This window comes from Ochotona curzoniae, unplaced genomic scaffold, assembly GCF_017591425.1.
Source record: "Ochotona curzoniae isolate NIBS_2020 unplaced genomic scaffold, NIBS_Ocur_1.0 contig_908, whole genome shotgun sequence".
Lineage (NCBI taxonomy): Eukaryota > Metazoa > Chordata > Mammalia > Lagomorpha > Ochotonidae > Ochotona > Ochotona curzoniae.
Window position 1 is genome coordinate 19,660,566 of NW_024466607.1, and position 26,275 is coordinate 19,686,840.

General features: G+C 46.0%; 1 long non-coding RNA gene and 1 other non-coding gene across 2 annotated transcripts; one reads left to right on the forward strand and one right to left on the reverse strand.

Moving 5' to 3' along the window:
* Positions 1-209: 209 nt before the first annotated feature.
* Positions 210-23,327, reverse strand: LOC121165792. Its single transcript, XR_005885312.1, has 4 exons — positions 23,317-23,327; positions 20,324-20,327; positions 15,762-15,769; positions 210-504 (listed from the first exon to the last, which is right to left on the reverse strand). It is a non-coding gene; the product is annotated as an uncharacterized LOC121165792 (long non-coding RNA).
* LOC121166198 lies at positions 871-977 on the forward strand. The gene has a single exon (XR_005885360.1). It is a non-coding gene; the product is annotated as a U6 spliceosomal RNA (small nuclear RNA).
* Positions 23,328-26,275: the final 2,948 nt, after the last annotated feature.

Here is a 26,275-nt window from a genome sequence, read left to right on the forward strand (position 1 = left end):
GCTTGGCTGCATTTCTCGTGGGAGAATGGCTTGGGAGCCAGCAAGTGACCATTAGTTTTGGGCCATCAAATCTTTCTTTTTTTTTTTTTTTTAGACGATTATTCCTGCTAATCACAGCATCACTTCCATTTGTCAGAATCTATCATGTAGCTGGCATTGTGCTTTGTGCCCATTGGATCCTTGTTAAGGAAAAAGCAAAAGACAACTTCAGGAGCTGAAGGAACACATTTAGGGTGAGGAAACTGCACAAGTTGGGGAAGCAGCCCAAGGTGCCTTGTTTGGCACATGGTGGAGAGAGAATTTTCACAAAGGCTGAAAACTCAGACGCATTCAGGGGTCAGGGAGGGAACCTCCTGGGGTGAAGCCGAATAGCTGTAGCCATGAAGACAATGGAGAAGCAATTAGTATGAGGATACTTCAAAATGTTCATGGAGGGCCTAGTGCAATGGCCCTGTGGCTATAATGCACCCCTTGCAGGCAACAGGATTCCATGTGGGTGCTGGTCTGTGTCCTGGATGCTCCACTTCCTATCCAGCTTCTTGCTTGTGGCTTGGGTAAGCAGTCGAGGACGGTCCAAAGCTTTGGGACCCTGCATCCTTGTGGGAGACTTGGAAGAGGCTCCTGGCTTCGGGTCGGCATAGCATCGGCCATTGCGCTCACTTGGGGAGTGAATCATCGGACGGAAGATCTTCCTCTCTGTCTCTCCTCTCTGTATATCTGCCTTTCCAATAAAAATAAAATAAATCTTTAAAAAAAAAGTTCATGGAAAAAAAGAGGTCTTTCAAAAACTTTATTTTGATGCCAAAACATTTTGCAATCCTTACCTAGTTTTTTGTATTTTTGTCTGTTTCAAATAACAGGTACTTTTCTGTGCTAACTTCCACAGCACAAAGACTAAAGCTAGAATGATCTGGAGGAGATTAGCACAGCCCTTGTGGAAGGGTGACATCCAAATCCACAAGGTGCTCCGTATTTCTATAGTAATAGAATAACTTTCCTACAAATAACAAATTTATGAGCTTTTTGAAGAAGCCCTGTATACGTGCAGTATATTTTCCAGATTTCTTAAAATATTCTGGTGCATCTAAGACTTCCATAAGCTCTAGACTCCCAGCTAGCTACTACTGCTCTGCTAAAAAAAAAAAGAGACACAGACAAAGATATGGAGAGAGAGAGAAAGAATCCCATCCAGTGAGTGCTTCATTTCCCACAACCTCAAAAACTTAATGAATGTTTACTGGTATTTACATTTTTAGGGTGAACCTTTAAAATGAGATATAAGGTACAGACAGAAAACTACATGAATTATTTTGCTCAATGAATTTTTACAAACTAAAAAAAAAAACCAAAAGGATGGGGGATGACACTGTGCCACAGCGCATTGATGCCGTAACATAGGTATCCCCCATGAGCGCCGGTTCTAGTCCCAGCTGCCCCACTTTTGATTCAGTTCCCTGCTAAGATGCTGGGGAAGGCAGCAGCAGATGGCCCAAGTCCATGGTGCTCTGTCACCCACGTGGGAAACTCAGAGGGAGTTACCGGCTCCTGGTTTTGGCTTGGCCCAACCCTGGCTCTTTTGGGCATTTGGGAGGGTGAATCAATGGATGGATGATCTCTTCTCTCTGTCTCTTCTCACTCTGCAAGATAATTCTTTAAAATAAATACACCTGTACATACACACACATGGTCAAACCAAGTAACTCTTCTAGATCAAGAATTCTGACTTCCAACTCCACAGTTGAATTTGTCATCCTCTTAGCTTTAACTCTCACAGCATTGCATAAGCTGCTGCCTTCTGCTGCCTTCCCTGATCAGGCAGCTCCTCACAAGAGTTCCTTCCTTTGGAAGAGCTTTCATTGACAAACCTACCACTTGATACCTTCACCTGAATCCCTTATACCTGAGCAATTAGGGAGGTAGCCTTCCTTCCCTGAATAGCCTCTACAAACTCAAACAGGGACTTTGTTCAAGTTACCAGATGGCTTATGCTGTTAACAATATTTTTTCTAACCGTTTCCTCAAGCATTGTCTCATTTTATGTTCTAATATTTTGTATCGGGAGGTCAATGGCTGTATTAGTTGCACTGGCTATATTCAGAAACAGAACTCCACACACACCCTTCCACACAAGGGTCTTTGAAAAGTTCACAGACAATGCATATTACGAAAAAAAAAAAAAACCACCAACACATAGATTTCAAGTTAATTGGCCCTAAATAAGATTATCTTCCACTTTTCCACAATTGTTTTCAATACTCTGATAAGAATACATGCTTCTCCAAGAACAAGTGTGGCTAAATAATTTAAATGCTTAGATTTTAATACAGGTGTCTTCAGGACCAATAAATCTGATGATGTTTTTATTTGAACATCTATTCTTGTTGCCCCTTTCTAGGTCAACACGCCCCCCCAAAGTAAATGATGTGTGCACCTTGCTGCGAGCCTGCTCAACATGGACTCTCCCTTTTCCCTCTGTCAATCCACAAAGTCACTGTGAGCGGATCCCCACACCTAGGAGGAAAGAACGATGACTCCAAGTACATCTGGTTTTAAGCTCCCACATTGCTGGCTTTACCATATACTTGGAAAAGGATCCACTCTATGCACGTTAACTAGGACTGTTTCTGCCAGCAGATGCTCAGGGGGCGGCAAAGACCAGAGGCTGCCATGTATTTTCAAATAGAAGGGCAAAGTTGATTCAAACTATGACATAGTTAACCCAAGCAAGCTTTGTTAAAATGGCCTTTGGGATCTGTTTCTCTAGTCTGAACATTCTATACAATGTCACTAGAATATTTTATTTTTCTAAAATGGAAGCCAAACATTTCTCTCTGTGTTTTAAATAACCATCCTGGGAAGAACACGTGGTATACGTGGAGTGCCATTCTGCCGTGAAAATTGAAATCCTATAGAGGGAACCAGAGGATATTACGTTTAGTGTAATAAGCCAGGGACAGAAATGACTGAAATCTTAAAGAGTTGCCTTCATACACTTAAAGGCCACAGCAGAGTTCACTGCGGGTTATGAAGAGCAGGGGGATGGAGGAATGAAGGGAGGATGAACAAGGGCTAGCCAATTACAGTCAGGTAGGAGGAATAAACACGAGTATCAGCTTATCATGCTGTAGCCCTGACATATCTATAGGTACAGAACCAGGCAAACCCTACAACACCCAAATAATTGCAGCCAGCATCCATGGTGGTAAGGCACGCTGACAGTACGTACTCTTGATGGGATGTTGTAGGAACGACACTGAGCATCTGTGGGCTTCCTTCTAATAACTCATGCCAGTCTCTTCATAGGGAAACACACACACACACACCCCTCAGATAAACCCCAGAAGAAGGGCATCCTACAGAGTCAGGCTCACTAGTATAGCTCAAAAGCACCAAGGTCATCAAAGACAAAATCAGTCTGAGAAGCTCACATTGACAAGAGCAACCGAAGGAGATGTGGCAGTGAAATGCGGTTTGATATGGTATGTGAACTCACGCGACAGGAGACTGGTGTGCGGGACAGGGCAAAAGCCGCCACTTGGGAAGCACACGTCCAATGTCAGAATGCTTGCATCTGAGTACGGCCTGCACTCCCAGGTCAGCTTCCTGCCAGTGCCCATCCTGGAAGGCAGTGCAGGAGGTGATGCTAGCTCAAGTAATCAGACTCTTGCCTGTCCCAAGGGAGACCTGAACTGAGTACTCAGTTGCTGACTTCAGCCTGGTCCAGTGTCTGCTACGGCAGGCACTAGGGGGGAGGGAACAGACACAGTGGAGCAGGAGATGAAATTTTTTCAGGTAAGATCGATCGATCGATTGATTCATAAGGCAGAGTTACAGAAAAGGAACAACAAAGAGTGATCTTCCAACTGCTGATTCACGTCCCAGGTGGCTGCAACAGCCAGGCCAAAGCCAGGCTAAAGGCAGGAGCCAGGAGTTTCTTCCAGGGCTCCCACCTACGTGGGCCATACGTTGCTGCTTTCCAAAGTACATTGGAAACAGAGCAGCTGGGACTTGAATCAGTGTCCAGAGTGGGCAGTGACTTAAGGTGCTAGGCCACACTGCCAGCCCCATAAATCAATGGCCTGGAACCACCTGGTTAAATATCCCTCAGTGGTCCTCTTCCAGTCCTCCTGATTCTGTAACAGGGCCCTCCGCCATCTTTGCCAATCTCCCCTTCAACCAAGAAGGAGAAAGCTCTGGGGGCTCAGAGCTCATCTTTTGTTTTTTGTTATTCTTTTATTTTAGGGTATCTATTTACATAGAGCAAATGACTCTACTTTCTTAATTTTAATGAAGGGGGTGATGTCTTGGGGGTAAATCAAATTTATCTACATAAAAAGGGAATCTGTTCAACTTAAAGCCAAAGCTATATACTGGTTTCAGATACAGCACACACTAGAAGAGAGGCATGCAATGACTGAAATTGACAACCAGTGGCCCATGGCTTTATTCCCATACCTTTTAGCATGGCAGCCAAGGCCCTCCTTGACCTGGAGACACCTGTTCGGTCCCATCACCAGATGCACTGTCTGCAACTCTTGGGTCACCAAGGATGTCTGGAAGGTCAAAAGCGCTGATGCCTAGAGCTTGGGAGCTTCGAAGAAACACGAGAAGTCCAAGGGTAGCAAGGTAAAATCTGAGTCCCAAGCATGGTCCTCCTCAGTCACAGCAGGGTCCCAGGGCTCCTGGGTATATCAAAACCTACAGATGCTCAAGTTCCATATGCAGTCTGCTTGTAATCTACCCACATGCTCTTGCACACTCTGAATTATCTCTGGGTTACTCATGTTACCTCACACAACGTCAATGCTGGATAAATAGTTGTTATACCATATAATGACAAGGGAAAAAAATCTAGCCATGTTCAGCAAACATTTTTGGTTTTTGGAATACTTTTCTGATCCACTGTGGCTTAAGTCTGAGGATGTGGGATGTGTAGCTAGAGCCTCCCTCCCCATCCCACCCCACCACGTTATGCTTTGTCTGGGCTCCCATCTGACGAGTGGTTTGATCCTCTCTGGAATCCACAGCCTCACCTTGCCCTACAGAGCAGCTGTGGCAGACAGAGGTGAAGCAGCCAGTTCTTTGGGGGCTGTGAGCTGTGTCGCTTTGCTGGATACCAGGTATCACCAGAAAGCACTAGAGGATGACTACAGAAGGGGTTGGCATCCTAACCTCACATTACACCCACTTGACCTCGAACCCAATACATCCCCTAAGCAGGCAGGCTTCCTGAGCATGGGGTTCAAATCCCGGGTCCACTACTTACCACCTGGTGGACTCAGATCAGGGCATGCCAGCTCTCCGTACTTCCTCTTGCCATTCCCAAGTGCAGACGAGTGCGTGGCTCATTGGATTACTGTGAGGATGAAGGAGATCGTGTGAGCACAGCCTGGAGCATTGACCTCCAGAATTGTATGCTGCTTCTAGCCCTGTCTCTGGGCTCCCACACCCTTCACTGCCAAAGCAGCAGCGTGATAGTATCTGCCTCATGGGACTGTAGCCAGGACTAAAGACTCTATGCACGTAAGCCCTTTGCATCAAGACCTGATTCCTCACAAACACTCGATAACATGTAATCATATATCACTCCTGTTTACTTATTAGTAGTAGAAGTAAGATCAGCAATTCCAAGAATTAAAAATCTCTCCAGTCTTTTGTAATAGCAGTAAACAGATCCTAGGAAAGTCTTAGGAATATGGCAATTAAGTCTATACACTTTGATGAAACTCAAGGCATACGTTAGTCTGCGATTTGAGTTCTCCGATGTGTGGGCTGGTACCCTAGGTACAGAAAGGACTGGTTTATGGGTAAAGAAACCAAAGTCCCATCTGGCCAGCTGGGTTTACATAACCAGGCCTGACTGCAAGCTGGCAGCTTCAGGAAGTACTATGAGGTAAGAAATTCTTGTCCAACAAAAGTTCTCTTTCTATGAAAAGTGCATGGAATGAAAAGGGTAAACAACTTTGCAAGTCCTCCAAAATGTACCTGACTGCGGGAATTTCACACCTGGTAGCTTTAAGCCCATAAAGTACAGCAACTAAATGAGATTTCCCCCAAGTTGTCAAGGGCCAACTGGAAGGAGATTTTGTCCCTTCCTCTCCTTCCTAGACAGTCTTTGAGGATGTATATTCCCATTTCCGGAGCACCGGGGACAGTTTTGGGTTGTAATGAACTTACCATGCATCACTTCCAACTGGGTCCCATTCTCACCGTCTGGCCAAAGGAAGATGTTGGATTCCATGACATCAATGATCTTCCTAGCTCTATAATCAACAGCTCATGGAGGTCAATCCTGTTACGAGGTGGACATTCACTCCCTGGAATGTAATTCCAACCTGTAAAGGAACCAGGAGCTAGCTCTGCAGGCTTGATAGGGACATCTGGCCAAGAGGTTCTCCAGTTGGTCCGTAGGTAGGCTCTGAAGGCTGGGGAGCCCTTGCATGGATGTGTGTGTGTGTGTGTGTGTGTGTGTGTGTTTAAGTACATGCATGAGAACCAGCATACAAGTAGCAGCAGGGCTACAGCTTTGCTTGCCCAGCTTTCCTGACCTACTCCTCTAGAATAGATTGGGAACTGCCAGTCAATCACGTGGCCTCACCCTCTCAACACCTTTGAGAAAGGCAATTGCATTCAGGATTCAAAAAGAACCAGTGAAGCTCCTCTTAGGAGAATAGACATGCGTACTTGAAGAGAAAGCTTCTCCCTAAAACACAAAAGCTGTTGGCAATGACTTTTGCCACAAAGTGAAGACAGCTAAGCAGGGGCTAAGGCAACCCAACCAAAAATATAGAGGAAACCAGAGAGAGAAGAGGAAGGGAGTGGGGGCAAAGGAAGGGGAGGGTAAGAAGAGAGAGGGTTTTGGAGCAGGTGGCCCAGGTGCTTGGGAGACCTGTGTCATACACGGCAGAGCATGCTCAGCTCCCTGCCAATGCGCCTGGGAAGTAGCACACAGTGGCTTGGGTATCTTAGTTCTTTTCATCAATGCAGGAGACCTGTTCCTGACTCCCAGTTTTGGCCTGACTTAACCTCTGGGCATTTGTGAAGAGAACCAGCAGACAGAAGATGGCTTAAAAAAAAAAAAAGATTTGTTTGACCTGTACAGTGATAAAGAGAGAGAGAGACAGACAGACAGAGATCTTCCATCCATTGATTTCATTCCCTAAGTGGCGCCAAAAGCTGTGGTTGGGCAGGCTGAATTCAGGAAGCTCTAACTCCATCCAAGCCTCCTGCCCAGGCATTCAGGCCATCTGCTGTCACTTTCACAGCACATTAGCAGGACACTGGAGAAGGGAGAAAGAAAAATAAGGAAAAGCAGGAGGAAAGGAGGAAAGGCAATAGTGCTAGTGAGTTGGTTTCTTAACTTGAAGCTCTAGTTCCAGCCAGACATAAAGATCTCTGTGGGCCAATGCTTTTGCTTTTTTGGGGGTCCCTTTTATATCAAGTTCATTAGCTTCTTCAGTCAAGGACCTTCCCAAACTGGAGCACTAAAGAGGGATTGGACTCACATCAGAAAGAAACAAGGTTTATTTGATGAATATAAATAAGGCGATCTGCACAAAGTACTTCTCATACACATGGGAACAAGGTCATGAACTGTACACATTGCTCACGTTGTATTTCTACTAGACACGAGGTTACAATGACTGGCTGATACATGCCCACTGAAAGTTTTGAGGATTCCTTAGTTGTATTTATTTTTGTCATATCGATGCCCATGGTCACATGGTCAATATCACAACCCACATGCCAATCACTTGAAGAAATATTACAAGAAGCACTACCAAACAAGGGTCTCAGGGAAAATTAGATACATCGACCCCTGGCAGCATTCAAAGACCACTCTACACAAAAACATCGCAGATAGAGCTTATGTCAATACGTTTGCGGCCTCGTCATAAACTGTTGAGAGAGTAAATTGAAAACCCTCTTTTCAAATAAAGGTTTGACACGCTGTTCACGTGCATACTGGATATACACAAAAAAATCATTAAATACAAAATTGAGACTGTACATGGAAATCAAATGGGGTATAAAGTACAAGCCTACCTCTGCACAAAGTAAGATCAACTTCTCTTAAAGGTTAGCCCCAACTTCTTCTCCAACTACTTAAAATTAGAAGGGAGCCTGCCGAAGTTTGCACAAAGGAGATATCTTCCCCAGCATCACAGTGTTTGCTGTAAACCCAGAGATTCTTTTAATAGGGTGTGAAAAGGGATTTTTGGAGAGGGTAACCCCGAACATCAAAGTATATGAAGTGAAGAATGATGTTACTTTGAACAGAATTTCAATTTTTCGGGGACTAAGGGATAGACCCACCCCCTTAAAGGTAAGATCAATAATACTTTTAATCAATCAGAGGGGCCAAAGATGATCCCCCAAATAATAGCTGTGACAAAATTGGCACATAGGTAGAAATATATAACAATACATGGTTGGTTGTTTTGTATTCATTTCGAGGACTCTATTTTTCCCTGTTGGGTTTCTACTTCAAGTGTTCAGCTGCAGAGTTCAGGTCAGGACCTGGTTCTGGGAGGCAGTGAGGACCACCCCTTTGAAGACACCCAAACTGTCGAGGGGGACTGGTCTGTGGCCTGGGTTTTTAGTGTGACATTGTGTCACACTATGGGCTTGCAAAGAACTCTGCTCACTTCTTCGACCAAGACCTGGATCTCTTTGATAGTTAAAGGACAAACAGTTTAAACATGAACATACCTGGACTGTTTGTGCGACACATAAGCTTTACATATTTGCTTTACTTACGGACGAGAACAAAGCCAGAAGCAAGAAACCTGCGTGAATTTGTTACTCCGAATGCACCAACAAGCGGAGAGCGCAAGTCAGAGTTGGTTTCCTCTTCTCCAACAAATAAGGTGTTTGTCTTTTGAAATATCTCTATGGCTCACAAGAGAGGCTCAGAGTTAATTGCACCAGCATTTTAAAAAGTAATAGGAACGACTAAATTCAATGCAAGACTTCAGGGACACCTGTTTAGAATCCTTTCCACAGCAGCAAAGAAAGACAACTCTATTGATTAAGGCCACTCATGCTTAAATTCACTGTTTTTCCTTTAAAAAAGAAAGAGAGAAAGCAGGGTTTCATCTCCCACTTGCATACACGTGGAAGGGTTGCTTCCATTGACAGGAAAATGGATCAATACAAGAGTTGTACCTGTTTGCCAGGTTTGGTCATGAGTAGTAAGAAGTTATCACAACATTAATGTTTTTAGTAATCTTCAGTGGAAGCATTAGGAGTTTAATTCTCCTTAGTACCATGTCAATGTATGTAAAAGACCTCAAAATGCGGTCCCCTTCCCTGGCGTGTGCTTTGAAGAATGACTCTGTATCCACATACATATTGTGTAGTGCTATATACAGAAACACAGCTTGGGTGGTTATTCCTCATTCAGCAACGTGTTCATGTCGGATGCTGAAAATGCTTTGGAATCCATGTTGGAGACGTTAAAAACAAACACACACACACATACACACACACACACACATACACACACACACACGAAAAATGACCCACTGTTTACAGAAGATCAAAGTTTACACTGTTTGCACAGCATCGAAATGCGAATGAGTCCCAGCTTCTTCATGGAGAACCTGCACGTGCTGGAGTGGTAAGAGCCTGAGGCTGCGTCAGGTCCAGCTGTGGAGACACGTGGAACCTGCGCAGTGTAGATGCAGGTGCCTTGGGCTTTCACCACACTCCAGTACATCAGCAGGGAGAAAAAAATTAAGAATGACCAATTTAGATGTGCCATGCATTGTCAGAGACACACACCATGTTCTCATAAGGCGATTTCTTGGCAAGTAGTAGTGGTTAAAAATTGATTTCATTTCCAACCTGGCCCAGAGGTAACTACTGGTTATGCCATCAAAAGGTGGCTCTTCGAACAGCAGATTAAAGAAACAGAGGAGGGTAAAGGCTCACAATTTTTGGTGTTTTTGTTGCTTTGTCAATCATTCCACACACTGCGGTACCCAGACACTTCCAACACCACTCACTCGCAGTGAAGAACCACTGTTTGATAATCTAATGCGTTAGGAATGACCACTGAGACTGAACCAGCAGCATCATGGGAGACGAAGCAAGTGGTTCAAGAGAAACTGAAGCCAGACTTTAAAATTCCATGGAGTTCAAATTATCCAACGATGGTTAAGGAACACAAATAAAAATGCTACCCAATAATGACATTCGGAAAGAGATGATCACATCTCCAAAGCCCACATCCCAACCCCCAAAAGCAGAGGGGCCTGTCCTTCTCCTCCTCCTCCTCCTCTGCCTTCTTCCTTTCCAACACATCCCAATCCATGAGAAGTGACATGAGATGGCGCAGGAAATATTAAGCTGAACAGAATCACATTCAGTACTGACAGTGAAAACTCCCCTTCGGTCCTGGTGAGCCGCTCCAGATGGTGGTGGACAGTGATGAGAGCTGCACTGCAATAGATTATCAGAATATTGCTGCAGAGCTGCCTTTTCCTTTGATTCAGCCCTTCTGATAGCTGCAACAAGAAAGCACATCATTTAGCAGAGAAAGCAACTGGCCCCACTCCCTGAGATCACCCAGACAGAGCTGTCCTCCTCCCTCCCCTGCACCCTCCTCTCCAACTCTCTCCTTGGTTGGGGTTGGGTGGAGGTGGGGCAGGGGGGAGCTTAGGGGAAGAAGCACAGAGGAAGCACAAAACCAACAGCAAGTGATAGCATGACCTGCAGATGTGTCTGAGCAGAAAGCGCTTTCGAAAGAAGTCACAACAATGTGCTAATGTTTCTTGCCATACACAAAGAAACGAAAATGTGCCAGAATGTTCTAATGATGATGTCTGAACTATCAGATCATGGGGTTGGTGTTTTGTTCTCCACATTTCAGTACAATGATTGAGGATTTAAAAAAAAATTTTTTTTTAAGATTTATTTATTTTTATTGGAAAGGCAAACACCCAGAGAGGAAGATCTTCCATCTGTTGATTCATTTCACGTGGCTGCAGCAACCAGAGCTGAGCCCAACCAAAGCCAGGAGCCAGGAGCTTCTTGGTTTCCCATGCGGATGCAGGGTCTCAAGGTTTTGGGGCATCCTCGACTGCTTCCCACGCCACAAGCAGGGAGCTGAATGGGAAGTAGGCCCACCGGGACACAACTGGTGCCCAAATGGCATCCTGGCACGTGCAAGGTGAGGACTTTAGCCACTAGGCCACCACGCTGGAACCAAGGCTTTTACATTTTTTGAAAATTTTTTTTTTTTTTTGAGAGGCAGAGAGAGAAGAGTCATCAACAGAGATCTGGTTCACTCTCCAATCTGGTTTGCAATAGCTTGGACTGGCAAGGTTAAACCCAGGATGTTGGATCTCCATTTGGGTCAACCGTGAGGGTAGCAGGGAACCAACTAATTGGACCATTATCTGCACTTTTCTTGGCACTTTGGCAGGGGGCTGGATCAGAAGTGGTACAGCCAAGGCACAGACTAGTGTTCCAGTATGATATGCCCAATGTCACTGGCAACAGTTTAACCTAGTGCACCACAATGCTGACCTCTAAAATTGATTTTTAAGATGACAGACCTAAAGATAGCTAAAGCACCAAACACTTAACATTGACTTAATAACCACCTAACAAGAACAATTTAAAAGGAAACTGGACTCAGCCTTTCCATTCCTGGATATAGACCCAAAGTAACTTAAACACATGCCATACACAATTATTTGTAGCACTGTTGCAAGTTGACCAAATAAATCCCAGAAATGAGCTGAAGGCACACTTTTGAAGCTCAGGAGTTTTTATTCATTGGCGGGTACTGACCAGTGGGTTGTCTAGTACCATTGAAGTGGAAGAGGGGACCAGCACCAACCAGCTGGTTTAAGGGGTTTTAAAGCACTGATCATCCAATCAAATAAGAGAGCAATGATAAATGTTATGAATCAATCAACCAAGCTTACATCAGTGCACAATACAAATTATCCAACCAACTGTAGTGGTGTGAAACACAGACACCCAAGCTGCTTAAGCATTGTACAGTTTTAAGCTATCCAATCAATAAGAGCTGCATCCATCTAGTAGCGAACAGCTGAACCAGGAAAACAGATACTTCTAGTTTCATGTACAGAAGCCACTTTAGGGCAATCAGCTTACCACATGAGCTGTAAAAGAAAAGCAAGATCTCAACCTGGACTGAGATATTCTCTTGCACTAAGTGCTCTCACTCCCCTTTTGGGACTTTCTAAGAACATGAGGTTATGGACATGTCCCAGGAATATATCAGAAGTTCCAGCCTTACTGCTGTCATTTTTTTTTTATTACTGGGCTGTCACAGCCTCATTATTCACAATAGTCAAATGTTCACCAACAAATGAATGGACAATGGACAATGTGTAGATATTGATTGAATTATGATTCAGCTATAAAAGTGAGGAAGTTCTGAAACATGCTACACCATAGATAAATTTTGAATACATCATGGCAGTGAAAGAGATCAGACACAAAAAGACAAATTCTGTAGAAACGTGGTTCCATTTACTAAAACAGCCAACATGGGGATGAGAAAAATGGATTGGAGGTTACCATGCCTGAGTTGATGGGGGCAGAGGAGGGGAGCAGATTTTTGTCTCTGGAGACAGAATTTCTGCTTAGGGTGGAACAAACAGTAGTGAAGAGTCACAACCCTGTGAAGTTACAAATACCACTGAAATATCCCCTTAAAATGTCTACGCTGATATGATTTATATTATATGCATTTTGTTCACCATAAAAAAACATAAAAGAATGCTAGCATCTCTTTGAACAGTGCAGATTTCATCTCCACACTCACTAACCTGTGTTCATGCTTAACAAACATACAGAGGAAGGTCAGCTATTTCCTATTTCAGACCCTGGGGAGGAGCTATCCAGAAGGACCTTAAGTTTTCCTCGCTGGCCCAGTGAAGGGCTCTGAGTATGAGGGACTGCAGCACATGGCAGTGCCCACAGCGCGGCTGCCTGGGGAGCAGGGGAGGGAGGGGGAAAAGGCACATCTGTAGACACAGCAGCCTGAGCTGCCTGATCCAGTGGCTGAAACACCGACTAACAACGAGGACACCACCAGTAGCTGCACAGGTAGGCAGCTATTTCAGGCCATCACTAAGCAGTGCAAACAAAATATGAAGCTCGGATGAACTCTGCAAATTCATACTGAGGGGTTTGGTGTAACCCTTCTGAGTAAGAAACTTGAATCGGGGCAACTACAATAACAACAACAAAAATATGACTTTTGCAGAGGCAGAAAGTTAGGGAGTTCCTAGAAGAGATCATATTACCATTCTGGCACATCGAATCTCTGCAAATTTTGTATGAGAAATCTAAGTCAGAGCACGCTTTCTGTTTCATGTGCTATGCATAGCTCTAATTCTTTTGTGCATTAAGCATTTCTTAATCATCCTTTTAAAGGGTGACCAATACATTAAAAGGCCACATGATTAAAAGGTAAAGAGAAACCCAAAGCAGTATTAAAATGTAACGATTGGCATTTTTTTTCTAACACATGGGAAGTGAGCAAAAAATAATTACAGTGAATGTCCAATGTGCTTGATGTTTTTCCAAGATAAAATAGCAAAGAACAATAATTTATTCAGTCGCAAGAAAGGTTTCCAGCTGGGTAACAGGTCACCAGGCAGAACGCAGCACCTCTCAATTGCATTGCTTGCTGGCGAGGTTTATGCTGTAGGCAAGAGAACTCTCAGAAAGTCTGGCCACTTCTTCAATCAAACAATCCATTCACTAGCAGCCCTCAAAGGGCTTGGGTAAGGGGCTGCTGGTGGTGGTGGTGGAGGGGAAGGGATGGAGAAGGACTGCCTTGCCAGCCATTGGAAACACAGACGCCACCTCCTCGTTGAGGAGCAAAGAAACATAGGCTTAAATAAAACAGCAAAAGGAATCCTGACCTCCAGCCAGGAGGCAATCAGAGCTGCCCCCCACTGTGAGACTATTTCCCCACCCCCAGCCAGTCCTCCCTCACCTGGGGAGCTACAGGGGCCCCAATTCCCTGCTGCCTGCTCTCCCAGCACCCAACTCCCGGAGCAGCCGCCACCAGCGCTATTTCAACAGTGACAGCCACTGCATCCTGCATTCCTCACTTACCCGCTTTATAGCGCCTGTTTACAACCCTGTTTACAATCCCGCTGCCCACACTCTGCCATGGAGGACGGAGGGTCTCTGGGCCCTGTGGGCTGGGCCCCATCTGGCCCCCCTCACTCTTTCTCTCTCTAGTCCTCTCTGACTCCCACGTTCTTCTGTACACTGCACAGGCTCCGCCTGCGCTCAACTGCCTCTTGTCATCTGAAAGCCTTCTTCCTTCCTCGTCTCACAGACAGGGCAGGCAGGCCCTGACACAGCAGACCCTTCCGTTCCTCCTTCAGCCTGTCTCCCCAGAGCCTCACGCACACAGCAGGGGAGCTGTCTAAACGTCACTGTCCAGTTGGAAGCCACAGGCCACCTGGGGCCACCGAGCACTAGAACTGTGTGCTACTCCAATGCATAAAATCTACAGACTTCATACGAGAAAAAGAAAGATGAATTATCTCCGTGACATTTATGTGCGCTTATTTAAATTACATTTTTGAGACAAGGGATCAAGTAGCATATATTTCCATTATTGTCATCTGTTTGTTGCTCTGAATCAAAACATGGTCACTAGTAAACTAAAAATTACAGCTGCGGCTTACAGAGTAATTCTACTGAACAGTTGGGTCTTGACAATAAGCTGTATGAGGGCAGGAAGCGGGTGGGCTCGCTTGCTTAGGATTCCTGTGCCTTGTATGGTTTCAGGCACATTCACTTACATTCACATTACACAGAACCTTAATGCAGAGGCTGCATCCTAAAACCTAGGGTCCTTTCGGATTTCCTACTCTAATGTCAGATGCTGAGACAACCTATCTGATGGCCAAGATTCTGCGACTTTGTGCCTGTAATGAAAGTTACTCATCATTTGACTTGAATCTGAAGGGACATGGATCTAAAGGTACCTAATTTCCTGGTAGGAGCTCTCTCATAGCAGGCCTTGCTTCTGCTGGAGCCGGAGAGGAAAGTCAGGGACTCTGAAATGTGATAAGGACCCCCCTGTGACGAGGTGAAGTTGGAGGTAGAGAGGCGGGGGGTGCAGGAAGGTTTGAGAGCTTCCTTCAGCATGCTGGATGGGGGTCAGGGGCGGAGAAACGCCCCCTAGCTGACAACCAGCAACAGGAAACTTTAGTCCCATGGCTGCAAAGAACTGGATTTTAGCAAAACCTGAAAGAGCTCGGAGGGGCGTGCTTCCCCAGAACTCTGGCTGGAAGTTCAGCCGAACTGTGAAGGGGGGGATCCGTGGACATTCTCTTCTACATTTGTTTTACGCTGCGATGCAGCAAGAGGAGGTTCGTCTAGCACCAATCTTGTGCCAGGCAATGTGCTTGGTGCTGGTCTGGGACAGGAGACAGACAGACAACACAAGTCAATAGGCGGATGTGGAGATTACAATTTCCGGCTTCAAGGGAGCTTTGCAAGGCTTAATAACAGCCTGATGCTATTGATGGTGGACATGCACTCACATGCAAACTTGTTTGCAACTCTCTATACGAGAACATCACTCTCACCTCTCCCAGGGTAGGGTTTTAGAGCCTCTCTAGGATTTGTTCTGCTTTGTTTGCATTTTTTTAGTTGGACCAAACACTGTGTAACTAGGATGATACTATAACACAAAGTGATTTCCATTGTGGGGAGCCATCTGACCGAGGCGGGGTGGAGCTGACACTCCCGCCTTGGCTCAGGTGGGGGTGGTGGGCAGCTCTGCACCCCAGTGAGCCGTGCGTCCGCAAGGGCAGCCTATAAATGTGCAGTGTCTCACAAATATTCCTTCAGACTGTTTTTCTTTGGAATAAAGACACCTGCCCGCTTATGGCTTTCTTCTCCTGCCCCTTCAGTAGTGATTTGCAGAAACAGGCTGGGAGAACGGGGTCTTTGGTAAACACGGAGGGGTTAAAGGGGAAACTGTTTAATAACAGTAGTAAAACGCAGGCTATTTCTGACATCTGCGTTAATGTCCATTATGCTCCATGTGCTTTCCAAATGTGTGCAGCGTGCCCCCAGGTACAGGAACAGACACCCATTCACGGCGGCCGGGGATGCCCCTAACACATTGCACATGGTGCCCCACACAACAGGCCAGCCCCATAGACTAATTAGCCTGGGTCGGGGAAGAGCTGCTCCTTCTGGGGGCGGTGGGGTGGCGGGCAGGACAGCTCCACCAAGAAACCCAAGGAAAGCTGCATAGAGTGGTTGGTTTCTGCTTACAAAAAAAAAAAAAAAAGTCCATAACTACATCTGTGTTATTACTTAGCATCTTTTAAAATGAGGTGGAATGGACTTCCCATTTTCCTCATGAAGATTTATTTATTATTGTTGTGATCAAAGTGGCAACAAATTATGTTAAATCATTTAATTTTCCTGATAGGAGCAACCACCTTGAAGCCGTAATTCAAAAATATGACTGGAGAGCAACATTTTACCTTGAGAGTGGCCTCCTGCAGCTCCATGGGGCAATAAAATGTAACACTTCAGAGCCCAAAGGGCCGAGGGCTGGGGACTGGGGGCCAGGGTTGTGGCTAGGGCTGGGGCTGGGGGATGGGGTTGTGGCTAGGATTGTGGCTGGGGCTGGGGGCCGGGGTTGTGGCTAGGGCTGGGGCTAGGGGTTGGGATTGTGGCTAGGGCTGGGGCTGGGGGCCAGGGTTTTGGCTAGGGCTGGGGCTGGGGGCCGGGTTTGGCCCAGCCAGCTCTATGCAGGCTTGCTGTTAGGGACAGCATTGCTCACAGCGCAGCGGCAGCAGCTAAGGGAGTCTGTATTTCATCTTCTGTTCCCGTGCGCTGGGTGTGACTCACCCATAATATTTTAAATGAAGGGATTCAGATTGATATGTGATGTGTACAACAAAATGGCAGCCTCTACTGCTTTGTCTCCTCAGGATTTATTTTTGTCATTATTATAGTGGTCAGAATTATTAATAGCGAATGTTTGGTGCACGCTGTCTGCTACCGCCCTCTGAGCTTGCGCCTGAGTTATCTTAAACAAGCCTGACAGCACCAAGGTACCGACCCACTAGGTTCACGGCCCTCTGTGGGGCTGAGAGAGCTGCGGCCCAGGGGTCCTGGGTGCTCTGGGTCAAATTCCCCAGCCTCCCGGGGCCCCTCACTTGAACTCAGCTCTTTTTCAGTGCGCAGACCTGGAGGCCAAGGTTCCCCGCATCTCAGTCTTTTGTCTGCCGCCTTTCCAGTCATTACAGTTTCTTCACAGTACCTGTAAGATGTGGTTAGTATTTTTATCTTAAAAATTCTCCTAAGGGGCCAACAGGAGGCCGGCATCCCAAATGGGGTGCAAGTTTGAGTCCTGGCTGCTCCACTTCCGATTCAGCTCCCTATTAACGTACCCGTTAGCAGCAGCAGAGCATGGTGCCAGCACCTGGGCTCCTGCCACCCGCATGGGAGCCCGGAAGCTGCTCCAGGCTCCTGGCTTCAGCCTAGCCCAGAGCTGGCCTTGGTGGTCCCTGGGAGAGTAAACTAGATGATTTCTTTTAATGTTATACCAGAGTCCCTGTATCCTATTCACTGCACAATTGTGTAACTATGAAAAGTGCTTGTCTGTAACACACAGAAAATGATCTCATGAATATGTAGCCCTGCCTCCTGCTGGCCTTGACTCAGAGATCATTTCCAATGGTCAGCAATGGCCTCCTCCCAGCAGGCAGGCATGGGCATGGTTGGCTGGTTAGGCACATTCTCTGGCCGCCCGTCAGCTCCAGCACCGCTACAGTCTACTTTGTGAGTCAAAGTGTCATGGACTGGATTTTTTTTTTTTTTTCCTATCTTAAGGGCAGAACACAAGACAGAAAAATCAGAAATCTTCTCTACACTAATATTAGGTATTCTGTGTTATTTTTAATGCACCAATTGAACAGAAGTGTGTTTGTTTATAATTTTTCCTCCAAAGCATGCCCTCTGGGTTGGGTGTTGTGAGGTGCAGTTCATTAAAGTAACCCCTTGGGATGCCCGTGTTGTGTTTCAGAGTGCTCTGGGTCTGACTTCCAGACCAGCTTCCTGCTAGTGTGCACCCTAGAGAGCAACATGGGATGGCTCAAGGCCTCGGGTTTCCACACGAGAGGTTCAACTGAGTTCTGAGCGCTTAGCTTTGGCCTGGCTCAGCCCCAGCTGGCATGGACATTTGGGCATGACCAGCAGATGGAAGATCTCCCTCTCTTTTTCTTTGCCTTCAACAAGAACAACAACAAGAAAATATTTCCTTGAACCTGAGGGACTGATCAAAGCCAAAGCCTTCTGTGACTCTACTGCAAGATTTCGGTCTTTGGCGCATGGACAGCTGGGGTCCAGAGAGTTCTTTGCTCTGTGTACAGCATCCCTGACTGGTCCCCAGTACATGCTGGCAGCACTACTTTCTCCCAACCTGGCTGCCACCAAGTCCTGAGATAGCACCCAATATCCCTATAGGGCTGGGGCAACAATTGTCCCCACTTGACAACTCTTGGTCTAATTGATTATTCAGTCAATTGTTGATGGTGTAGTTTTAAACAGTGACATGTTTGTCAGTAAGAATATGAACCCATGCGTCTAACAGTCATGGAAGACACAAACGGTTCTGTAGATGTAAAGACCAGTTTCTAAGCTGCTTCCACATGATTTCAGACCTAGCTGCACAGACAGAAAAGTCCTCTAGAAAGAAGTACCACCAAAGTAATAAAACTAATGGAAATGTACAGCTTATCTGGCATAAAATAGAAATGCTGCAATGGTGACAGTGAGACACCTAAGACACTTGCTGAGCTCAGTGAAAAGGTAAAATCTAGTTTAAATTTATAGCATTCCTTCAGTGTCCTTCTAGGAGTTTGGCATTTTGCCAGGGTTCCTTGTTAAAAATTTGTTAAACGTGTTTGGCATTAATGCAAACACAAAGTGGTCATTTGTTACAAATTCTATTGGAATGCATTCATTTAAGGCAATGAAGTAGTTACTAGAAAAGAAAAAAAAAGTTCATTAAGTACATTTAAAAAATACAATGATGTATGCAGTGTGTAAATGTGGCGCCCTGGTGGCTATATAAATCGCTGACAGAATAACCACACATTGTGTTTAGTTTGAAATTGGAATCTTTTAAACATAACTGATAGAACAAAAACTGGTTTTGTTTGTTGTCAAAACCGATGTTAGGCCTTCTTTTCTGAACTAGTTAAAGACCCCCAAAAATTTGGCATCCATTTTTCTACCATCTCAAATCAGGGAGACAAATGGGTTAAAATGGTAATTTGGGAATCTTTGGGGCTTGGGGAGTAGAGTGCCGCTTTACAACCCAGAGATGAGGGCAGATCCCACAAACAGAAGTTCAGGACAAAGGGGAAGGTGAGGAAGCTGAGAAGCTTCTGGAAGGGTCAGGACCTGTGTGCTCTCCTGGCTGCCTGAAGTTCTGAGGCTACCTGCAGAGGGAGAGCCATGGGCTTGCCTCCAGAGAAAAAGGGAGCCGATGCGCAAACACCTTAAGCCTTGGCTAGTGCAAGCTTACCTTCTGGCCCACCCGCAACTATTCGCCACACAAAGGAATTATTGCTGAGTAATGCTGACTCCTTAGCTGGCTGAATAAACAGTTCTGAAGCTTAGCTTTGGGAGACAAGAGCTGGTGGACATCATGCAAGGGGTTTCTGAAAAGTTTATTGGGAAAAGTACATGACCTTTCAATTCTAGTTTTCCGGGACCTTTTGGAAGCTGCCTCATATGCCTTTCAGGCTCGTCGCACACCTCGCCTGTGGAGGTTCACGTGGGTTATGTCAGCTCAGAGCCTGCTTACGCTTGCCAAAAATCAGTCTGAACATTGAATGGAAAACTCCCATTGTCCCAGGAATCTTCAGCAATTACTTATGACTTTCTTTCCCCCACTCTTGCACTTTGACACACTGACTGCCGTGCAAGTGTCCAGATGACGGAAATCCAGCAATCCTGGGACAGTGGGACAGCTCCCAACCACCTGCCCCACTCCCTGCCATGTGAGGTGGACAGTATTCAGACTTCCCTTGAAGGAGATGGACCCAGGATCTCTTTGCGCCAAGCTCCTAAAACATTTTCCTGGGTCAAGAGCAACTTGAGACCAAGCCTGGCACTCTGGATAGAACCCGCAGAAGTTTAACCTTCCCTCCGCCCGAACTGCCAACAGGGTCAAGACACAACAAGTCAAAGAGTGGGGAGAATGTATTTATCTTTTGAACCAACAGGAGCTATGTAATGCAGAAGTTGAGAAACACAGCGCGTATTGTGGAACGTACCTTGATTTGGGGCTTCCTAATGTTTTTACCATGTGAGAAGCCAGCCCTCTTTAAGGGAAGGAATAGGGGCTGGTCTTGTAGGTCAGCAAGTTAGATCTTCAGCTGCAATGCTAGCACCCCTCAGGAAGGCCACTTTGTTTCAGCTGCTTCGTTTCCAATCCAGCTTCCAGCTAATGCACTGGGAAAGGATGGAGTCCCCTGCCACCGACAGCGAAAGACCGGACGAATTTCATGGTTCTTGGCAAACACTTAACTTTTTTGGCAATTTGGGAGTGAACCAACAGAGTATGTCTGACTCTCTCTCTCTCTTCTCTCTCTCTCTCTCACTTTGCCTTTCAAATAAAATCACTCTTAAAAAAAAAAAGAATATTCAAATAACTGGCTGATTCAACCTTGGCAAAAAAAAAAAGGTCTGGGCTCATGAACACATGAACAGGGGGTGCCTTCCGGGGTCTTGCCAAAGGTCTGTGAACTAGAGGGGCTCTGAGTGTAAGCCCCTTATCCTCATGATAAACACTCCCCACCCTTCCATGAAGGCCTTTTTGAAGTCTAAACGAGAATCAAAGTGAAAACATTTTTAAAACCTCTTTACTAAAAAGGGTTCAGTTTTATGAGCTCCAGAGAGACATCGCCTCTGCACTGGGCGCTAAGAGGGCTGTCCCATTCAGGAAAGAGATGCCCCCTCCTTAAAAGGGCCCCCCCCCCCGGAGAGGCATTTTGGAGAATTTGAAACATGAAGGAACAGTTTGATATCTCAAGTTTACCGACCAGAAGTGGCTCGGATGACAAGTGTTTACAACAGGATCTTCATCGAGCCAATAATGGCAATTAGTCTGCAGGATTTGAAGGCGCCCTTCCCGCCTAGCTGAGGTGGAATGCCATTTACTCTGGGGCTGGTGACTAATTAGGGGTCTCGTTTGAAGATCAAGGTTTTGCGATCCCTGTTTCTTAATAACATGGTTTGCCTGTCGGCCACCTGGGTCCAGGCGAGACCTCCCCCCCCCCCACCGCCCCCAACCCCAACAGCAAGAAGTGCCTTAGGCCCCAGCAAGTGTGGGCAGGAAACCAAGGATCTAGCCTTTTGAGCAATTTAACCTTTTCATCACCAAGGTCCTGCAACCTAGGGCTTGATTTGGCTGCTCAGAAATGGAGCTATTTGACCTTGTATCTGGGGCAGGTCTGATGGCTTGGTTGGGATGTAAGGAACCCGCCTTTAAGGTGCAAACGCCTTGGCAGCCAGCTTTCTTGAAAGGGAAGAGAGACAGGAAACACTCCACTTTTCCAGATGAATGGTGAGTCAAGAGGCTCTTTGCTTTTGCCTCAGGTTGGGCCATTTCCAGAATGCGTATTAGCCGTGACTAGCTGAAGAAGGAAGAAGGTTGTGCCCCAATCTAACCCACCTGGAGACCCCCAGTGGCTGCGGACCTCCTGGAGCAGGGAATGGTGGGGGATGTGGACTTGTTGTATCAGGTTAGAGACAAGGTTAGGAACAGAGGCCAAGACAGTTGGCAAAATGAGTTGCAAAGAATTAAGCCTCTAACAACTTGGGCAGAAAAACTGTGCTGGGAGTTGGTCCTTTGGCTGCTAAGACACCCTGGTCTGAGTTGGTTGTGTTCGCTAAACCCATTAGCATTATGATGTGGCAACAGCTAAAATAGCCCAGTCAGTCTGTTTTTATTTAATATCTAAAGATTGTATGCACACAGCAAGGATGACCAGCTAAAAGTAGGCAACTTTGTGGCCATAAACACAGTTATCCTTGTCAGCAATCTGAAATCCAATTAAAAAAAAAAAAAAAGATTTTGGAGGCCTAGAGCTATAGCTCGAATGGCTAATCCTTTGCCTTGCAAGTGCTGGGATACCCCATGGCTGCCAGTTCAGGTCCTGAATGCTCTACTTCCCATCCAGTTCCCTGTTTATAACCTGGGAAAGCAGTGGAAGATGACCCAAAGAATTGGAACCACATGGGAGACCTGGAAGAGGCCACTGACTCTTGGTTTCAGATTAGCGCAACTGTGGCCATTGTGGCCACCAGGGGAGTGAACCAGCAGATAAAAAAAAATCTTTGTCTCTCCTTCTCTTTAAATCTGCCTTTTTCATAAAAAATACAAAAAAAAATTTTTTTTTTTAAGAAAAAAGAACTATTTTGGACAGATATCAGCTGACAGGAGTTTTGGACTTGATGAACCGTATTTTAATTTGAACTTGCAGAAAACATCTTTGCATTTTCCCAGCAACCACCAGATCACAGTTTCCCTGAACCTAACACAGGAATTTCCGGAGGGGTACAGAACCTGGCATTGGTGGAAAGGGAAAAGGCGAATGGAACCAGCCCAGAGGATGAGAAGTTGACCTTGAATGACATTCAGGACCTCTGAGCCCTCATGCTCACCCTCCATACATAAAAGAACAGAAGAAATGCTACTTGGTTTTGCTGTGTGGAGCTGCAAGTAAAACTGGGTCTTGAAGGAAATATAAGCAATTCAGATAGAATGTCAGAGTGTCTCCAAGCTGTGCTTAGGAAGCTCTAAGAATCTCCCCTCCCTCCATCTCTGCACTGTACCTCCCCATCTCTCCTTCCTCTCTTGATCTGTTCTTCCTTCTCACATTTTTTAAAGCATCTACCAGAAATCACACATAAGTACTAAGGATGGGTGGCCCAACAAGCCAGCCAACAGCTCTGACTCCTACAGAATGCCAATCCCATAAGCATGCCAGACATTATGTTCGACAAGCGATTAAAAATTGAGTACGGGATTATGAATGAATGAAAACCACGCTCAGGAACAGGAACAAGAATGACCTGCCAATACTCACTGAACACAGAATTCTGGTTTAACAGTCCTCACACACCCAGAGAGGTTGCTAAACCATGAATGAACTGAACTGCTTTGGGAACAGGTGCAGGGCAGTGAAGCGACACAGTCCAAGCCGCACGGTGGAGCAGGTAGGACATGTCATAACCCCAGCTTCCAGGAACACACAAGACTCTGAGTTGATTTTTCAGGAGGACTGGAAAGATTTTCCGAGGAAGTAACACCTCCAGGGATGTAAGGAGACATTTGGGAAAGGAATGACTTCTTAGAGTTTTGCCCAGTCTCTCCGTGCTTTCAAATAGATGATCAGGAATTTTTGTCTCCCAGTGTAAACCCTTCTACCATGTCCTTTCAAAGTCTTCACTCTAGAAGATTAAAGCCCATGCATCCTTCTTCCCATTCCAGTCTGCACTGGAGTCCCCTGGATTTTTGATATTTGGGAAGATTAATCACTTTTTAAATATGAAAAAAAATGCATGTCTGAAGCATTCTTCTCCATCGCATGTTTTGCCTTAACATAGATCCAGAACATCTCCCCTTTTCCCAGTGATTCCAAAGCAATATGTTTTCTACTGAGGATTCAATGGCAGAATTTCCATTCAGAAGCCCCAAGCAATATATCTTAACATCTTAATTTCATTTACGAGGAATGCAATGATTGATCATTTTTCATCCCTGAGATTGAGGGAACTATCTGGAGGATTCCAATCTATTGCTTCTATGAAACTGATGGGATATTCACATGTCTTCTGGCTACACAAGGGCTTTGGGGTCCAAGCTGTCTTTGAGGGAGTGGGATGCTAAAAAGATTATTGAGGGAGGGTCGGTCTTTACAGGAAGAAAAGATGGACTTGCAAAGATGGACTTGCTCCAAATGAGCGCCTCCCCCAGCAATGGCCAAGATATCTACTGTGGAGGTACTCCCATCCCCCATCCACCATGAGGAATCCTGCCTTTCTGGCCCTTATCCTTACAAACGTAATCTTGCAATGCCTGGGGAATATCTGACATGAAATCCACTGCCTCTGGTAGAACTTGACTTCTCAGGCTAAAGAGCTTCTTTATCCAAAGGCATTTTTTTTTTTTTTTTTTTACTGGTGTATAAACAAAATGGCACCCAGGACAACTGGCTCAGGTCATTGTCATTGTAGCTGCTTTTCCAGTTCCTACACAGAACCGCCACATAATGTCGTTCTGTTGGGTAGGGCTACTTGGTCAGGAGATTTGACCAGGACGTTATCAAAACAAGACTTTTGGAGCGTCTACACTATCACTGATCTCGTGCTGCACGTGAGAGTGGGAGCAGGGTAACAAAGTAACCAAAACTATGGTCTTCAAGTATGAATTCTATAATGGCAGATCCCCAGCAAGTACCTACTAGCTGTTTTCCATGGTGCAGATTTTAAGAAATACACAGAGGAAAAGTTCAATCCATCCATGCAAACACACTCGCACAGAGCCCATTTAGTGAGCCCACTGCCCAATGGATAACTTCAAGGGGAAACAGAGGCATCTTCCACTTAAGCAATAAGGATTTTGAGAACAGCAGAAGTGATTTCAGGGAGAAACTAACACCAGCTCCATTTGCATGGTGCCAAAAGGCAGACACACTCTCTGGTTTGAATTTACATTTAAACCCCATGATAATGTCTGACCTTGAAGGACTGTACAATGGTACAGGACTGAGAGAGCATTAACTGTGGGCCTCTCACATGGACTCATTATCTCATCTGGTATGGCGGTTCCAGCTATTACACAGGTGCAGGTACCCTGACCAATGTCACCAGTCATTCAGAAGATGAAAGAGAGGAACATGCATTTATGTAATATATGACCTGGCTGGAAGTTTCCCTACCAAATCCCAAGGCCCTGGCAGGCAGAGACTTGGCTTAACTTTTCTAAGACAGGCATCCATGACGGAGGGCTGGGAATTATCTTTGGGTAGGAGAGGGATGGAGATCAAGAGGCTGAGACGTGACAAAGTGGGCATGTAAAGTCAGCGCCGTGTCATCGCAGCAGGACCCCAACGGTCCTCTGGCAGCCCCCGTGTGACCCCTGAATATACCAGAGAGGCCTCAGCTTTCCTGTAGAAAACTTCCTTGGGGTTCTGTCGAAGCGGGTACTGTGAGCCCTGAGGAACTGCAGAGATGGCTCCTTGCCATGCACCAAGTTTCCTGCCTTAGGATGGGGATACTGTGAGTTCTGCTGCAGGGCCTTTGCACATGCAACTCCTTCTACTGTGAGCACCCTCTCCCTGCCCTACTCCCTGGCTAGCTTCTGCATATCCTTAGATGCCAGCTTGCAGGCCACTTCTTCAGGGTGTCCTTTCTCAGCCACTGTTTCCAGACAGATGCCTTGACGGCCATCCCTATCTCTGCCCTCCAGTGCACCTGTTTTTGAGAACTTCAACACCTTTATGTGCCTACCGGGTGCACATCTGATCATTCGCTAGGCTGCCCTTCGGGAGGACAGGCTCTCTGTGCGGTTTCCTAAGTGTGCATGACCTGGTGAGCACATGGTCTACTCCCTTGGGGATTGAGGACAGAGCTGCACCTGTGCCTCACAAGCTTTGTCGGATGCCTGCTGTGTCAGGAATTGTCCTGGCTGCTGTGCAGAGGTGTGTTTCAGCCTCAGCACTCAGCACATTTTGGACTGATGTATTTGAAAGAGCACGAGATGAGGACTAACAGGAGGAGCTCGCTACAGGGGAGCCACCTCTTTCTTCTTCCCGTTTCTAGGTTAGGCGCACCCAAGTTATCAATGAATCTCTCTACGTCTCCATTTTCTCATCTCCAAAGGGAAGATAGTTAACTCCAACCTTCTCTGGTGGTTGAGGAAGTAAAATGGCATGAACCCTGCTTGTAAAGCCTGCCCTGCCCCCGCCCGTCTAATACATCACCCGGCACATAACTGGCATCTGGTGAGCAGTGGTTCTCCTCACTTCCCTCCCCAGGATGGGCTGTAGAGCAAAGAGCGGGGGTATGATGACCAAGTGACCCAGGCTGGGGTGCTTGTGCCCAGCTTACTCTCCCGGCTGGCATGCACGCTAGGGAGGGAGTTCATCTCAGGGGGTCAGGAAGCAACAGTGGCAGAAAGAACACCCAAGCTTCCTTGCAGCTGTGAATTCCAAGT